The following is a 16,421-nucleotide window of genomic DNA, read 5'->3' on the forward strand; positions in this document are numbered from 1 at the left end:
AAGGGTTTGTGACCCAGTCTGGACAGGAGGCTTGTGGGGTCTGTGAACTCCAGCCCTAGCTCTACACCCAGTTAAGCTCTTCCTCCTTGCATGTGGGGTTGACGGGACAGTGGTCTTAAGTTCTACCTGATGTGGATGCATCTGGTTTGGGAGAGACAAAAATGAGCTATCCCTATCCCATTCTTAATCTTATTCCTGCAGTGGGCACTTGGTGTTCTTTTTGCCTGTCATGCATCTGAATCCCTTTGTATGTTTGAAGACTCTCTCATCTTACAATTGTGAACCCCTCTCCTTTTTGAGGGGCTCAAATGCCACATGCTCATTTCCCCAGCCCCCTTGCTGCTAGGCTCTAGACACACAACCCAGGCTCTGAACCAGTTCTGAGGTAGAAGACAGGCGCAGCTGCTGAGGCAGGGGTCCTGGCAAAAGTGTCCATGGCCAGGGAATTCAGCAACTGCAGCAGTGATGTCCCCACCAGACTGGATCTGGTTTGGACATTGTTTCTTCCTGTGTCCCCCTTGAAGCTTTTTCTCCAACCCTTTCAGAGATTCTGTGAGCTCCCCGGTATCATATTAGGAAATTCCATTTCTGCTAATATCTGCCGGAATCGGATTCTGTTGTTTGCATCTAAAACCCTGAACAGGCCTCAGAAAATGAAATGGAGTGGATGTGGATTTCTCAGTCCTAAAAATCCACCCAGTCAGGTGCAGGAGCAAGGCAGGAAGGAGGCCTCTCTCTACATGGTTTCCCAGCAGAGGGATTTGACAGATAGCACTTTCCTGCAGAGGTGGGAGGTCTTCAAGGAAGAACAGTTGAAGGCCAAGATTGGCTAGCTGGGGGCTGGGGACAAACAGCCTCCCTACCAAGAAGGGGAGGCACACTGCAGGAGAGGAAGAGGGAGAGAAAGGCACAGGCCCTCCTGGGCCAGTAGCTGACAACTGAAATGCTGTCTCACCATGCTGGGGAAGACCCTGGGATTTTGTGTGTTGGGGGTGGAACTAGAGGCAACTCAGTGACCAAGGATTCTACCCACACTGAGAAATGCAGATCTATTGTCTGCTCACCTCCACTCTGCACACACACCCCACCTCCTACACTGGATATTTGCTTAGTGCTGAAAACAAGTCCTCCCACGTATCCAACAGCCCCAGTTTTTCTCTTGACCAACTGCAACAATGAAATCTGCTCGTGCCCCTGACATGATGAATGGTAACGCATGTCTCTGTCATCTGGCCTGCAAGATTTCAGCAACATTAGGGACAAATGCACAGAATATTTGGAACTGGATAATGTGTGTAAGAAAGTGACATTTATTGCTTACAGTTTCAGAGCCTGAAAGAGGTGACTCTACAGCAATGCAGTGTCACGTGGCAGAAATGATGAAGAAGAGAGGGAGAGAGCTCCTCATGTACTCTCATTTTAAAGCCCTCAGATCCACACCCCCGCCCACCATTAAGCCATCAACTTAATCACCTCCTAAAGGCCCCCTCTTTCAATTACCATAATAGGATTTCCTACCCTCAACAATTATAGTAGGGATTAAGTTTTGGGGGAACATTCAATCCAAAGCAATGGCCGACTGGGCAACCGCCCTGACACTCAAGTGAAATCAACTAAAACGCTGGATGTAATGTTTAGAAAACAAGTTTTCAAAATTTTCCTAGCAAGGAAGGAAGGAATAATCAGAAGCCAAAAACTAGAGGGGTTGGTCAAGTGCCACCTTTCATCCTGAGGGTATTTGATAAATTCTGTGAGATTTTAGCCCCTCACAGAGCTCAGGGGGAAAAAGATAAAAACCCAAGGATCACCCAAGGTGGGATGTATAGAAGACCTCCCCATAAACCTGAAATCCCAAAGAATTACCCCATCTGTATAAGGGTGAACTAAGAATAAATGAATCCCCATCCCCCACTCCTATATTCATTTCCTAGGGCTGCTATAACAAATTACACAATCATGATGACTTTAAACAACAGAAATTTATTCTTTCAGAGTTTTGGACTCTAGAGGTCTGAAATCAGTATCCCTGGGCTGAAATCAAGGTATTCTTGTCAGAGCCTGGAGGCTCTGACAAGAATCCATTTCTTGTCTCTTCCAAATGTCAGTATTCCTTGGTTTGTGGCCACATCAATCCAATCTCTGCCTCCACATTCACATCAATTTCTCCTCTTCTGTCTGTGTGTAATAGCCTTCTGCTTCTCTCTTATAAGAACACTTGTGATTGCATTCAAGGCTCGCCTGGATAATCCAAGGATGCTCTTCTCATCTTGAGATTCTTTAACTACACTTTCAAAGACTGTTTTTCCAAAAACAGTCATATTCGCAGGTGCCAGGGATTAGGACCCAATATCTTTGAGGGTTGTTATTCAGCCTACTACACAGCCATCGGGGACTATAAGGAAACCATTTTGGTTTTGGTTTTGTTTTCTGAGTGAAAGGGCAAAATCTTTTTCCTGAAAAGTTATAGCCTCAACCTGATCCTCATGCAGGTGTGCAGGCCCAAATCCATTCTCTAGGTGGTCAAACAAAACTTCAGGGTTAACTGTGAGAGATCACAAAACCCAAAAGGGAAGCAGCATGACCAAGGGCCCACAGAAGCAGCAGCAGCAGCTGAGCCAGACCCACAAAGACTTCAGACACATATAGAAACTGTCAGAGAATATACGAGTGTGTTCAGCATATTTAAATAAGTGTAAGAGGCATTAATAATGTGAGGCAAGCACAAGAGACTGAATCATTCAGCTTTGCTGTGGTCACAATGAACCCCAAATCTCAGTGGCTTTTTACAACAAAAATATAAAAATACTACATGTGACTAAGGGTCCCTGTTGGTCTGCTCTCATCCCAGTGAATTCCTCATTCCAGGATCTAGGCTGAAGTACATGCCAAAAGGGAAAATGAATGCCAGTCCCTGCAATGGTTCTTGGAGCTTCTGCTTGGACGTGGAGCTGCCACTCCTGTCTGTCCTTTGGCCAAAGACATGGCCAAATCCAATGTGAACAGAGTGCAGAGGTGTGCTTCTCCCCAAGGAAGAACTGCAGGTCACGTGGCAACAGACAGGAATGTATAATTCTCTTACAAGGAGGGGAGAGAATACTTGGAAGCAACAATTACAATCTACTACAGACTAAGAAATGACTGAACAGATTGGGGGTGGGGGAGAAATACCCCTAAAAATGACAAATATAATAATTGAAGTTTAAAAAGTCAGAGAATAGGCTAAACAGAAGATTAAACACAGCTAAAGAGAGAATAAATGAACTGGACAGGGGAGTGTATTAGTCAGGGTTCTCCAGAGAAACAGAACCCATGGGATGTATATATACATAGAGAGGTATTTATTTTAAGGAATTGGCTCATGCACTTGTGGAGGCTGGCAAGTTCAAAATCTGCAGGGCAGACCAACAGGCTGGAGACTCAGGGAACAGCTGACATTGCAGTCTTGAGTCCAAAGGCATCCGGAGGCAGAATTACTCTTCCTCAAGGAAAGAGTTAATTTTTCTCTTGAATTCTTCAGTTGATTGGATGGGACCCACCCATGCTATGGAGGTTAGTCTGCTTTACTCCAAATCTTCTGATTTAAATGTTAATCTCATCTAAAAAATACCTTCACAGCAACATCAAGACTAGTGTTTGACCAAGTATCAGTACCATGGCCTAGCCAGGTTGACACACAGAATTAACCACCATAGGGAGACTGTATCTGTGATTGCTTTTTTGAAACTGTTTTTTTCCCCAATGTTTGCTGCATATTTGTAGAAATACAATTGATTTTAGAAGTTGTATTCTAAGACCTTGTTAAACTTAGTTTTTTTGTAGAATCTTTAGTATTTACTTTTTTAAAAAAGTGGTTATTCAGGGGTGGCTGGTTAGCTCAGTTGGTTAGCTGATAACACCAAAGTCCAGGGTTCGATCCCTGTACCAGCCAGCCACCAAAAAAAAAAGGGAGGGCTGTTATCCAGGTCATAGGACAGAGAAACAAAAAGGATGGAAATATGAACGGAGTTTGGATGTCTTGTCCTCCCAGAACTCATGTGGAAATTTGATCCCCAATGTGGCAATGTTGGGAGCTATTTGAGTCATGGGGGCAGATCCCTCATGAATGGATTAATTCTCTCCCTGGGGGTGAGATTCCTGAGTGAGTTCTTGCTCTATTAGTTCCCGTGAGAGCTGGTTGTTTAAAAGACCCTGGCACCTTCTCTCTCTCTCTCTCACTTCCTCTCACCATGTGATCTGCTTATACCTGCCGGCTGCCTGCCATTTTCCACCAGGAGTAGAAGCAGCCTGAGGCTCACACCAGATGCAGCTGTCCCAGAATCGTAAGCCAAATAAATCTCTGTTCTTTATAAATTACCCAGTCTCAGGTAATTCTGTTATAGCAACACAAAACGGACTAATACAAGCAGTTAAGATATAAGATATATGAAAGATAGAGTGAGATAATCTATTATATGTCAATCAGAGTCCCAGAAGGAGAGGTGAGAAAAAATGTGGCAAAAGCAATATTTGAATATTTGAAAAGATAGTGGCTGATAAAAAATACCAGTCTACAGATTTAGGAATCCCAACAAATCCCAAGCTGGACTAATAAGAATAAATAAGAAGAAATCACATGAGAGTAAAACTGCAGGACAACAAATACAGAGAATGCAGATTATCTTCAAAGGAAAAAGAACTTACAGATGATTTCTCAGCAGTAATACGAGCCAAAATGTGGTGGAGTTGGAATACCTTCCATGTTCATCAAGAACTTTGTCAACTTAGAATTGTATGTCCTGCAAAAAATATCTTTCAGGAAAAGAGATAAAATAAAGACTCAGACAAATAAAAGCTGAGTTTGACATCAAAAGGCCTTTATTATAGATCTAAAGGATTATTTCAGGCAAAGAAAACTGATTCCAGATGAACGTTATGACATTAGGAAAAAATACAGGAAAGAAACTGTAAATAAAACAAACATTGACTGTATAAAACAATAATAATTTAAACTAGAGATCTATTTCACAACATGGTCACTAATGTTAATAACAATACATTGTACTCTTGCAGATCACTAAGAGAGTAGATTTTAAGTGTTCTCACTACAAAAAAAAGATGAGTATCTGAAGCAACGTATATGCTAATTAGCTTGATCAAGCCATTCACAATGTATACATATTTCAAAACATCACGTTCTACACAATAAATATATACAATTTTTATTTGTCAATTAAAAATAAATTAACTATTTAATTTTAAAATATTTTAAATAGCAATGAGTTTTAAAAACAACTAAAACACAGAGAGGGGAAAATTGAAGTTAAAGTATTTTAAAGTTCTTGTGCTTGAAAGAAGGATTAGTACACTGATTAATTTGAGACATAAATAAGTTAAATATATTAAAATTTTTAGAGTATCTTCATTACTAGAGAAGTGTTTTTCAATGGCAGGGAGTTGATGTTGTCTGGGAGACATTTGGCAATGTTTGAAAACATATTTGGTGGTCACAGCTGGAGAGGGTGTTACTGGCATCTAGTGAGTAGAGACCAGGATGCTAACCATAGAACAATGCACAAGACTGCCCCCACACAACAAAGAATTATTCAGTCCAAAACATCAATACTGTAGAAATTGAGAAACCCTGTACTAGAGGGAAAAAGTGAAATAAGAAAAATTACTCAGTTAAGAGATTACTTCAACAAGAAAGAAGAAAAGAAGGAACATAAAAAAGAAAAAGGCAGAACAAGTAGAAAACATAAGTACAACAGAAATAAACTCAAAAGTAAATGGACTACACCATCCAGTATAAGACAAGATTGTCAGACTATTTTTTTTAATAAAGGTAAATATTTAACTGTTTTCAAAAAAAACACAGAAAACATAAGGTTATAGAAAAATTAGAATTAAAAAGAGGACAAAATATATACCGGGAAAATTCTAACCAAGAATGCTGATTTTGCTATAATAATATCATACAAAATAGACTTTAAGGCACAAAGCATTACTAAGTTAAACAAGACTACTATGTAATCATCAAAAAGTTTAACTTCACCAGAAAGATACAAAAAATTCTAAATGTATATGAACTTAACAACATAGCTTCAAAATACATCAAAATTGACAAATCTATAAGGGAAATTAGGCAAATTCATCATCATATTAATATAATAATAGCTAACATGTGTATAGCATTGACAGTGAGCTAGACAAATTGCTGAGTGCATTACCAATTATGTTATCTATTGAATCTAAGATGTCATCAATTATAAGATGCACCATTAGTACAACAGGGGAAAAAAGAAAATGTTGTCACTTAAGAGATACTTAACCATCTATTGTAAGACATCTACATGTCAGAGATGTTTGTGTGTGTGTGTGTGTGTGTGTGTGTGTGTGTGTGTGTGTAGGGAGAGAGAGAAAGAGGAAGCAAAGACAGCAAAGTGCTAATAGTGATTCTAGATGAAGGGTATTTGGGCATTAAACTAAAGGTTTAAAAGTTTTTAGAATAAAAGTTGGGGAAAATTGTAATGAATATACAAATGCTTATGAATAGTCATCATTCCAACATGTATTCAATTCTCATATGTGTTCAAAACATACAGTATTTTCTCAAAACATGCTAATAATGGGTCTTTGTCTCAGAAAAAAACAAAATTTGTTCAGGCATATTACATTTGTTTTGATGCTTAACCTTAGAAATTGTCTTGTCACAGAATCTTTCTGATAGGTAACATTTCCACTCCGGTCTGACAGGGACGGTATTATTGGGGGACATCCACATGAAGGGACCCTGCCTAAAAAGTAGCTCCCAAACAGCTGAGCAGTACTGAGCACCATGCTCTGGTATGCAGAGTGTCGGCATTAGCTGATGAGTGAGATGGGCTGAGGCTGTGCACCTGGCCAGCCTTTGTGAGGCTTACTTGCACAGACACAGGAGAATAGCAGAGCTAATGGCATTCACACGGCACCACAAGGATGCTGGTGAGGGCAATGGGCACAAATCAAGGGGAAAAATTCCTGTCTTGGTTAATTGTCCAGCTGATTCCGTTTTATTTGTATTTTTGCTAACTCTGTTCAGGCACTCAAAGCCCTTTTCTCCCCAGGATTGTTAATCTTTCTACATCACAGAACTATTTAAGGACTGGGCAATTAAGACAACAGTAGTCTTCCTCTTTTTAAATGTACTTGAATCTTCTTTTCAAACAAGTAGTAATATTGACAAAGGTATTGCTTACTATGTGTCAGGCTTTGTGATAAATACTTTACATATATTATCTCATTTATTCTTTGTGGTTGAACCTTCAACAGGAACCTCTGAAACCATGTAACAAAAGCCCAAGGCAGCAACGGGAGCCACGCTAAGAGTTCGCTAAGAGTTCATCCCGGATGTATGGGAACCATCATGTCCTCAAGACCTATACCCTGCTGATACTAAGGGTGGATTTTGCAGCCTTGTCAAATCTCTGGGCTGGAGCACCACTGTGTTGGGAGGATGTAGCAACCAGCTGCTGAGGCTGCAAGCTTTGCAGCCAGAAAGTGAAGGAGGGAAGAATGCCACCTGTGAGAAAATGTCCAAGAATTCTGGGACCAGACAGGACTTCAGCAGGTTATCTTTTGCGGCCACCACTAAGACATTCCAGCAGAAAACACAGGTCCCATTTGCTTGAAAGGCCCCTTGAGGGAGGTGAGTATGAGACATCTTCACCTCATCCCTATCTTTCCCCTTTGCCACTTCTTTCTGGAAGCTTAGCCTTCTCAAAAGGACCTCACTAAACTTTCTCATAGGGCCTGCCCCCGAGACTGGGCCAGCTCCAAGATACCTATTTCTCCCTCTCACAACAGGGGAGCTTTAGAAATGTCAATGCCCAGGCCTCACCATGACCAATTCATTCCAGCAGTCTGGGTTGGGACTCCAGAATCAGTATTTTTTAAAGCTCCCAGGTGATTCCAATGTGCAGCCAAGGTGGAAAACCACTGCTGTAGCAGAGCAGGTATAGTAGGTTGTAAGGACCTTGCTATGGTCTGAGTGTGTTCCCCAAAAGTTCATGTGATGGAAACTTCATTGCCATTGTAACAATATTAAAAGGTGGGGCCTTTAAGAGGTTATTAGATCATGAGGGCTCCACCCTCATGAATGGATTAATGCCATTACCCTGGGAGTGGTTAGTTATCACGGGAGTTCAGCTCCCTCTTTCTCTGTCTCATGTGTGTGCTATCTTAATACGTGATGTCTTCCACCACGTTATGACACAGCAAGAAGGCCCTCAGCAGATGTGTCCCCTCTACTTGAACTTCCCTGTTCATAAAGCAAAGGATTCATAAAGCAAATGTACTTCACAGGGCCTGGTTTTCCAAAGCCTTGCAGTATCATATATTGACCTTGCAAAGGACAGGAAAATTTCCCCAGGCTATAAGTCTCTTTTGTAATATAAAGAATTGTAACACAGCAAGGTTGCTGGCTCAAAGACAGACAAGCTACTGATTGATATGTAAAGTTACTGGGAAGCTGCTGGAGGGAGAAGGAATGTTTGCTAAAATCAAGCTTTTGTTGGTGGATCACTTAATTGCCTAATAGAATGTCATCTGACTTGTTTTTACTGAATGTTACCAGCTTCTATTGTTAAACTTGTTAAAACTATGTCTCTTCCTGTAACTTGCTGGGCTGGAGAATAAATGCAGGAAGAGAACCCCAATTCGTGGTTAATTTCCCAAATAGAAGGATGCCTCACACTTGAGGGTCCTGGGATATTGACCCCTTTCTGGGGCTTCTCACTGCTCAAAAGAGATGGGCTTTGAGTAATCTTTGGTGGCTTCGTCACCCAGGGGAAAAGGGGTGACAAATCCGTGGGAGGCAAAGCAACACTTCCCAACCTCTGGAATCCTGAGTCAAATAAATTCCTGTTCATTATAAATTACCCAGTCTGTGGTATTCTGTTACAGTAGCAAAAAATGAACTAAGACAGACCTATTTACCTGCACTTGCTATCGCCTCTTTTTCTCTGGCCTGCAAAGGGCTCACTCTTGCTTTTAACAGCCAACTAACTGGGTCCACCCATTACCCCATGCTTCCACAAGAAAGTCAGAAGTTATCTCAGTGTCTTTCCCAAGGGTTGTGCTACCCCTTTCTCTGCACCAGCACCTGACATAGTGCCTAGTAGATAGTAGCTGTTACTAAGAAATATATGTTGAATTAATGTGTAATAAAAAATTGTAAACTGAAACCTTCTTGAACACATGACAATTACACATGCAGATTAAATAGAGAGCTATATATTAACAAAACAATATAAAACATATGCAGGAGAAAACAAAATTAGTAAAAACATTCCAGTAAAAGAAAAGGGCTATACTCTGTGTAGGTTATCCTGATGCTATGGTCTGAATGTTAGTGTCCCTCCAAAATTTATGTACTGAAATCTAATTCCCAACATATTAAGAGGTGGGATCTTTGAGTGGTGAGTAAGTAATAATGGTGGAGCCCTCATGAATGGAATTAACGACCTTAAAAAGAGGTGCAAGGGTGCTGTTCATCTGTTCTGCCATGTGAGGAGAAGCCACCATCTATCAGGAAGAGACCCTCACCAGACACTAGATCTGCTGATGTCTTGATCTTGGACTCACCAACCTCCAGAACTGTGAGCAATACATTTCTATTGTTTATAAGTTACCCAGTCTAAGGTATTTTGTTATAGCAGTCCAAATGACTACTTTAAAATTGAGTTGAAGTTGTTTTTCAACTTTAAGCGTATATCAAAAGTCCCTCAGAATTTTAGAGCATCTCATTTCTAGTCCCCATTTTTAATATTTTTGTTTCTTATTACTAAAATATTGCCCTTATTTTATTTAGCAGCAGAAGAATAGGTTAAAAATTACACCCTTTGATGTAAAGTTTAACATTAAAAGTCATCTTTGATTACAAGAGCCAATGATGGAATATTTTTTACCAAATGAGCTTCTATCTAGTGCTGGAGAGTTCTAGATTCAGTGTCTAGTCAAATGTTCTTGGTCTTTTGTTTGACACTCTGAGCATCCTTAGAGGCAAATGTGAGAATTAAGAGGTTGCTGTGCCCCTAAATTTATATTTTCCTCAAAGATTGGCTCCAGGATTCTTGCCAAGAAAGGGTCCTGAGGCCACAGCCACTAATAGGAGCTTGTGCACTGCTTGTGGTGTCCTCAGAAATGCCATTTAGTTTATCAAAAGGTGAATAAGAAAAAAATGGGAGCTGCGATAAGGTGGACCAAATACCGCACAAGTTAAAAAAAAAAAAAAAATCAACATTTTCCCTTTCTTTTCCAAGCCTTTCAGAGATTCTACACAGAATTCATGGCTATAAAGTATAATTTTTTAAATGACAACCAATTGCATTTGCCAAATAAAATGAGGGAATGCTCACATTGTTTTAAACCAGAAGAAGCTTTTGAGGCCAATCACAATGCTGGGGACACGCACACCCCAGACATCACCTCCAGAAAGCTGCAAAGAGAAGAGATACTCATGATGGCTGTGCCGTGAACACAGGAAGCTGTCTGTGAACCCTCAAACCTCACTAGTGGCCTTTGCCCCAGCATCGTGTGTGTACTTTAATTTCAGCACTCAAGAATAATCCAAATACCATACAATTTACCCACCTGAACCACACAATCTGAAAGCTTTTAGCATATTCACAAAGTCGTGCAACCATTACCACTATCTCATTACAGAACATTTTCATTGCCCTAAAAAGGAACCCGCCCCCATAAGCAGCCACTCCCTATATTCCTCCCTTCCCTTCGCAGACCCTGGCAATCACTAATGTACTTTCTTTGTCAATGGATTTGCCTATTCTGGACGTTTCATGTAATTGAAATGATACTGTGTGATCCTTTACAACTGGCTTCATTCACTAAGCATAATGTTTTCGAGGCTGATTGTGCTGTAGCATGTGTCGATGCTTCATTTGTTTTTACTGCTGCATAATGCTCCAGTGTATGGATAAACCACATTTTGTTTATCCACTCATCAGCTGATGGGCATTTGGGTTGTTTATGCTTTTGGACTACAATGAATAACACTGCTATGAACATTTGTGTACAGGTTTTCATGTGGATGTGTGTTTTTAATTCTCTTGGGTATATACCTAGGAGTAGAATCGCTGGGTCACATGAGAGTTTTATGCTTAACTGTTTGAGAAACTGCCAGACTGTTTTCCTCAGCAGTTCGGCACTTTCTAACACTGTCTTTTCACAGCGTCTGTCCCCACTGCTAGACATTAGAACAGTGGGATCATATTCTAGTCCTAACCTTGGCTCCCAGCCCTTGGAACAATGGTGCTGACAGATATTGGCTGAGCCTTCTACCAACATTCTTCATGGCCCATCTTCCTCAGCCCACTAAGGACCATGATACTCACTGTGAAATGGAGAACATTTCTTCTTAAAGCTTTACATGCTTTTACTCCACCTTCCCTGAGCTAACTCCTTGTTGACTGTTCCTTAATTAGTCTGCTTCTCGCTCATAATTTCTGCTGCCAGCCTTTCATGTCCCCGTATGGGCTCCATGTCTTCACCTACCTCCTCTGCATCAGAGGAGGAGAGCAATGGGGGCTGGGCAATGTGGGCAAGACAATCTGTGTCTGGGCTGGCTTGGGGAACTGAGGGAGGGGAGAAGGGAAAAGGGAAGTCCCAAGGACTAAATCCAGTGGATTCAAGAGATTATACATTCAATTCTCCTCGAAAGGGCAGAGGACAGACATTCAAAGAGAAGAGGGAATAGTTAGCTCGCTCAATATCTCAATGTTGGATAAACCTCCCTGTTGCTTTTCCAACTCAAAATCTCCATCCCCAGCAAATCTCCCTAAACTCAAAGTGATTCTCTGCATCATGGTCAAGGGGTTCTACACATTATGAGTCAAACTGGAGACTTTCGTGATGTGGAGACCCCAATCAGCTCTGTAGTTTCCTGGAGCTCCCTTCGCCCTCATTCCTCTTGCCCTTCTCCAGCCTCCTGACCCCTTATTTCTCAGATATCACAGGATCTCCTAGTCTTGGAGGCCAGAGCTCATTCCAACAGGCCCCTATACTATGCTTGTTTTAGCTTTGATTTGCCTGTCTGCACATCTGCACATTCATTCCATCTGTCCTTTCCTGCCTGATCAGTCTCTTTGATGGTGAAGCCAAAGCAAAAATAGCAGGTGAATAGTTTTGCTTCCTGTTGGTTCTCAGTTAACAAAACACCTTCTACCCAGAGCAAAGGGCCCACCTCTCTTTGTTCTTCCTGCTGACAACTGTGGCTTCTTAAAAGCTCACAGAGGATTCTTAGTTCATTCTAGAAGATTCTTAGTTCATTCTGGTGCTACAGTCACGCTATCACTCGTCTTAGAAGGTTCCAGCGTCTCTGAAATAATTGCCTTTGGCTATGTGCCCACTTCTTTAGAATGGATCCTTTTTGAGTCTGGGATTGTAAACATTACTTTACCTAGTTCCACACCCTTTTATGTTCAGGTATTACTCCTTGTAATTTCAATTCTTAGGGCCTCTTCCTCTTTTCTGTCTTTAGCCTTGGTAGCAGGCTTTATTTGACAAGCTGCAATAAAGGACTAAAACTAACAATTTCTCTTTAGCACATATTTTTACTGAATTGAGGCTTCTCATGCATGAGAGCCGAAAGAAGAGCCAGGAATTGACAATGAGCTGGAGATTGTATTTGGTGACAAACTGAACTGGTAACTTGTCTCCTGGGAAGCTCTGTCACCTGCACCTGTATTCTCAGAATCCCAGCATCAGGCCACAAGGACTGTCCACTTCCTGAGCCTTCCACAGCCTGGTCATTGGCTCATCTTGTTTTCTAAGAACACCAATTACCAATCAGTGCATCTGGGTTAAGGGTAGATGTGGAATATACTATAAAGCATATGTACTTCACAGGGCCTGGTTTTCCAGAGCCTTGCATTTTCAAATATTGACCTTGTGGAGGACTGGAAATTTCCCTCAGGCTATAAGTCTCTGTTGCAAGATAAGAATTGTGGCACAGCAAGTTGCTGGCTCAAAGACAGACTAGTTACCGATTGTTATGTAAAGATACTGAGAAATTGCTATAGGAAGGAATGTTTGCTAAGATCAAACTGTTGTTGATAGGACCACTTAATTGCCTTACTGGAATGTCATCTGGCTTGTTTCACTGAAAGTTACCAGCCTATACTATTAAACTATAACCCTACCTATGTCTCTTCCTGTAACTTCCTGGTCTAGAAAATAAATGCAGGAAGAGAACCCCAATTTGGCATTAATTTCCCAAGGAAGGGATGGCTCTCACTTGAGTGTCCCAAAAGGAGATTAACCACTTCAGGGCCTCTCACTGCTCAGAAGAGATGGGCTTTGAGTAATCCTTTCATCTCCATCACCCAGGGGAAGTGGGGTGACAAATCCATGGGGGGCAAAGCAACACAAAGCAACAAGTATAAAGAAGTTCTTTGTACAAATCTTACAACTTCTCTGTGAGTGTTAAGTTACTTCAAAATAAGAAGTTTCAACTAAAAAGGAAAAGGAACACTAAGTATCTAAGCCCTCTGCTGGGGCCATGTCATATCATATATGGATAATTACACTTGGGCCCTGGTACCACCGTGAAAACCTGTAGCACACTGTGGAAAGGACGATGGGACAGGTAAACGTTTTAAGGAACTAATATACGGCAGAGGGGCTGATCTTTTCTTGGGCTGTCTTGCAGAAGACCAATGAGAAGGCAGAACAGAGAAGGTGGATTCATCGAGGCACACCACAGCTCACCAGAAAGATGACGTTTCCAGCCATCCCTTAGGTTTAAGAGTGAATGAGCTGCCTTGGAAGGGAGTGTTCTCTGGTCTCCATCCCAGCATGCAGCTGATCAATCATGGCTGGGAGACCACGTTGGGTGATGTAGATTTCTGAACTGGGTTGGAGTTTGAGCTGGATGTGAAGATGTCTAAGGGTCTGTGAGTTGCTGTCTACAAAGCTATTTACACTGTCCAGAGGAGGGAGAATTGCAGGGTGTGCATCTCACCACTCACCATCATTGGTTCTTTGCTCACAGACAGGCTCACTCCATTCCCCAGTTTTGTTCCAATCAAGGAGGAACACTTGAACTTGAACACAATAAGTTGTCTGTCCATGGCTCAGGATTCTGAGGACCTTAGAGCTGTAATGGGAAGTAATGAGAAACTAGTGAAGATAAAATGTGAAATTGTTTGGTAGTTGCACTGGATTGAATAGTATCCCACAAAAATTCATGTCCACTCAAAACCTCGGAATGTGACTTTATTTGAAAATAGGATCTTGGCAGATGTAATTAGTTAATTTAAGATGAAGTCATACAGAATTAGGGTAGAACCTAATTCACTGACTGGTGTCTTTACAAGAAGAGAAACAAAGTAAGAGACAGACACAAAAAAGGAGGCCACATGGAGACAAAAGCAGAGGACTGGAGTGATGCATCAGCAAGCCGAGGAACCAAGGACTGCTGGCCTCCATCAGGAGCTAGCAAGAGGCAAGGAAGGACCCTCCCCTAAAACCCTTGGACAGATCATGGCCCTGCCAACATCTTGATTTTAGACTTTTGGCCTCCAGAACCATGAGAGAATAAATTCCTGTTCTTTTAAGCCACCCAGTTTGTAATAATTTGTTACAGTAGCCTTAGGGAATTTATTTATTTATTTATTTATTTTCTTTTTAAAGGATGACCGGTAAGGGGATCTTAACCCTTGACTTAGTGTTGTCAGCACCACACTCTCCCAAGTGAGCCACAGGCTGGCCCTAGCCCTAGGAGATTCAACACAGCAATGAAAGGCTCCACTTTTTCATTTTGACCAGTTGTAATCTCTTAGTGCCTAAAATGGGAAGGAGGAAGAAGTAGGAGGTATGAGAATTCGACACCATCCTCTCCTCAGCAAGGGACTTAACTAAGGGTGACTACAGGCTGACTCACTATTTCGTTCCCTGAACTCTCCAGTTCAGAACACGTTCAACCTATCTGCTTCCTTAAAAACCAAAAGAAGGGCTGGCCAGTGAGCTCAGTTGGTTAGAGCACAGCCTTGTAACACCAAGAACAAAGGTTCAGATCCCCATACTGGCCAACCACCAGAAAAAAAAAAGGAGTGAATATGAAAAAAAGAAAAGAAAAAAGAAGTCTCTTTCATGCAATGGAGACAGTGCGATTTTCTTCCTGAGTCAAGTTCGTGGTTTTGTCTCCCGGCTGTCTCATCATTCCTGTTTGGACCAAGCAGATACCAAACAATACCTTCATTTTCACACCCATCAGAACTCTTAATTAAACAGCCACTAACTAATGAGCTGGCCCTTTATAAGCCCAGATTTATTGCCAGTGTTTTGTAACTAAAAATGTTCCCAGAAGGTTAAAACTATGGGGATAATGTCTATGAGCAGGAGAAATGTGGCCAGGACCGACTTTCTTAAATAAAACCTCAATAAAATCAGGAAACAGGGGGAAGCTGCAACTCCTTCCCTTTCTGCCTTCTGCCTTGGACCTGCCCTGCTTCTAAGCTGCCCCCGTGGGCTGCATTGGCCAACAGACCCCATAGAACTGCTGGGATGAAGTACTAACAGCCAGCCCTTATTTAGCATGTCCTATGTGCACGCCCTTTTCTAAGCACTTTTACTTTTTTATCTAATTCCCACAAAAACCCCACAAAGCAGATACTATTATTTGCTTCATTTTTCAGAGGAGGAAACTAAGGCACAGAGAAGTTCAATAACTTACCTAAAATTACACAGGCAGGAAGTGACAGAGCCAGCATTTGAAGCCAAGTGGTCTGGCTCCAGAAACTGTGACAGGCAAACTCTGAGAGGGCCACCCATGATCCCCACCTTCTGCTATACACACCTCTGAGTAATCCCCCCCCACCCTGAGTGTGAATAGTACCTATGACTTGCTTCTAACCAAAGCCTAACAAAGGTGATGAGATGCCACTTCTATATGTAGGTTTCACATCTAAGGAAGGTCTCCATCTAAGGTATCAGTTTTTCCACTTCCCAGAATTCCTCCGGAAACCTTGTTCTTTATTCTGGCAAACACGATGTCATTGCATCAGAATAAAAAAGAGACAGGAGCTTTTGCTTTAAAGTAAATCACCTTGCATTTGTAAAAAGTGTCCTGAAAGATTCTAAACTTCACAACTTTTGATAGAAATTGCATTATATTTGTAAAATATTTGGATATATTAATGAAGTATTATATCTGAAAAGAATAAGATTGCTAATTGTGCTTAAAATTAAATGAAGTAAGTTAATATTTTATTAGTAGATGAAAGAGCTGTTAACATGGACAACGGCTGGTGAGGACACCTCTATAGGTAGAAAATTCTAAATATCCTACCATCACGGATAAGAAACTTTGACAGCCTACTAGACACAATACAGCACATGGAAAACTGTATATATCATATTAGAAGATCCCATGAAAGGAACAGAGA

This window comes from Cynocephalus volans, chromosome 1 (genome assembly GCF_027409185.1).
Source record: "Cynocephalus volans isolate mCynVol1 chromosome 1, mCynVol1.pri, whole genome shotgun sequence".
NCBI lineage: Eukaryota > Metazoa > Chordata > Mammalia > Dermoptera > Cynocephalidae > Cynocephalus > Cynocephalus volans.